Source organism: Anabrus simplex, chromosome 1 (genome assembly GCF_040414725.1).
Source record: "Anabrus simplex isolate iqAnaSimp1 chromosome 1, ASM4041472v1, whole genome shotgun sequence".
Classification (NCBI taxonomy): Eukaryota; Metazoa; Arthropoda; class Insecta; order Orthoptera; family Tettigoniidae; genus Anabrus; species Anabrus simplex.
In genome coordinates this window covers 1,563,634,787-1,563,637,482 of record NC_090265.1, presented here as the reverse complement: position 1 = coordinate 1,563,637,482, position 2,696 = coordinate 1,563,634,787, and the positions used below count along the sequence as shown (strand labels likewise).

At 40.2% G+C, this 2,696-nt stretch overlaps 1 pseudogene; it reads right to left on the bottom strand.

The window, feature by feature from the left end:
* Positions 1-276: 276 nt before the first annotated feature.
* Positions 277-1,708, bottom strand: LOC137498545 (piggyBac transposable element-derived protein 3-like; annotated as a pseudogene).
* Positions 1,709-2,696: the final 988 nt, after the last annotated feature.

Sequence of the window (2,696 nt, the reverse complement as noted above, 5' to 3'; positions counted from 1 at the left end):
CGTACAGTACATCTATAGTATGCCAACAATCTGTCGCAGAGGTCAGTTCCCCCCATGTTTGGGTTATAACTCCTTGTTACTACTGGCTGTGGTACCTCAATTTTCTTTTCTTCCTGTTTGGACCATTGCATGCATGTGGCCTGTGGCTCACTTCCAACACAAGTTGACAAAAATGTAACACATTTGTTGTCTTTCCATTTCAGAACACAAACTTTTCCATCTTCCCTAACTTTCTCATCCCACTCCCCTCTTTGCAACTGTTTGTCAACTTTCAGCTTACCAACCACAGGCCCAATTCTGTTTTTGAAGACAGTTCCTGTTTGATGAATGCCATTACTCATCAAGAACTCTGCACACTTCATACTGGTAAAGAAACGGTCAGTGTAAATGACATGATGTCCATCCTTTGGCACTGTCACACTTAACAGTTTCACAATGCTGCCACCCAAACCAAGCTCTTTCATGTCATTTTCACAAACAGTTCCTCTCCCCTGATATATACAAAAGTCTAATACTAATCCATCTCTAGCTGCCAAGACAAAATTTTTAAGTCCAAGTGGGTTAGGTTTTGAGGGGACAAACTGGCGAAAACTACACCTTCCTGAAAAGGGTATCATCTGTTCATCAATCGACAGATGTGCAGGCCTTGGTAACGTCAGACACTTATCCCTAACAATATTTATCATTGGCCTAATTTTCCACAGTTTATCAGACAGGTCATGCTCAGCTAGGTTGTCTGTGAAATGCAGGTAATTCCTGAGTTCAAAATACCTATCTCGAGGCATACATTCTGAAATTAAAGGCACTTTTAATTCCCTGCTCCAGTATAGTTTTCCCTGTGGTAGCTTCAGAGTACCCATCAAAATATGAATCCCTGTAAACTGTAGTAATTCTACAGCTGTGGTCTGAACAGAACGCAAGTCACGTTTTTGCACTGAATACAGGTTTGTTTGCTCAGCCAACAATTCCCAAAAAGCAGTTGGCAGATATTCATGAAAGGCCTCTTGTACTCCTTTAGGACCATTTTCATGGACCTCCAGTTCCTCTTCAAGTTCAGGCCCCTTTCTCTCCATTCTGAAAAGCATTCCAAATTAGTGTGAATTAACATCCATTTATGAAACGTAAATTAGGCCTACACTCATTTTGTATTTACAAGTATATGCGCATGCTTTGCATAATGGGAAGAGTTCCTTCAATATAAAAATATAGAATATTTTGAACATACCTTGTTGTTTTCCACTTCATCAAACGGGTGTTTACTTGCAGTGGTGTAGTAGCAGCTGTTAAATGTACATTATCTTCATTTTCTGATTCAGAGTCAGTAGATGAGTTTTCTATAATTGCTGTCTCAAATAACTCATCATCTGTGTCCGACAGTTCGGCATCACTGTTATTCAGTAAATCTACTAATGCATCTGTAGTAAGGATGCCTGTAAATGTAAAACACTGGTTAATGATGCAGAAAACATAGGAAAAAATCATAACCTCAAAGAGGGAGAATATTGTTGTAGGGACCTGAGGTGCACAAATGTACACCTCATTTTTACCGGATAAAAACATACCAAAATATTAACTTCAACACATTAAAAACTGTGTGTTTTCAATTATTAAATATAACTGAACGTATTCCAATAGTTATTTCATTTATATGCCATTAAATATAATTTTACCGGTACTTACTTCTCTTGCTGTGCTCTCTAGCAGCCATATTGGTCAAATGTAAAATTCCATGTGGCCTGGCTCACAGCTGAACAGGAATATAGTGCTCCTAGTGGTTTTATTTGGAACTAATAAGGTAAACATACGTGTGGCACACGGCACAAACATAAAAATCTAACCTCAATGGTTCGAAATAAAATAAAAATTGAAGGTGTACATATGTACACTTCTGGACTCAAGAGGCTAAACCGGAGGCCACAACGCTGACCATTCAGCTGCAAGTCAAAAAATAATAAGAGTCCCCACACCATGAATTATTTACCCGCAAAACGCAGAGTTATCGCAGAAAAGAAAAAAATACTTCGCATTTTATACATTTTCCCTGCTACGCAGAAAATCATAGAATCATGGATATATTTCTCAGCTTACAAGACGAGGGAGTGAGAACGTATTCTTTAGTTGTTCCCCTCTTAGTAGCCTCTTACGACATGCAGGGATACAGATAATGCATACTTTGTTTTTTCTTACATGGAAGATAAAACGAAAGTTTTTTTGCTATTGGCTTTACGTCGCACCGACACAGATAGGTCTTATGGCGACGACGGGACACGAAAGGGTTACGAGTGGGAAGGAAGCGGCCGTGGCCTTAATTAAGGTACAGCCCCAGCATTTGCCTGGTGTGAAAATGGGAAACCACGGAAAGCCATCTTCAGGGCTGCCGAGAGTGGGGTTCGAACCCACAATCTCCCGAATACTGGATACTGGCCGCACTTAAGCGACTGCAGCTACCGAGCTCGGTATAAAACGAAAGAAAATATGAACAAAAGAAAAGCAAGGCTTATAAATTGTCCTCACAAATATAATTCTAATATTATTAATATTGTCTGCCTCTTACCCGGAGGTCCCAGGTGCGGTTGCCGGCGAGGTCAGGGATTTTTACCTCGACCTGAGGGCTGTTTCGAGGTCTACTCAGCCTACGTGATTAGAATTAAGGAACTATCTGACTGTAAGATAGCCCCCTCGGTGTAGAGAGAACT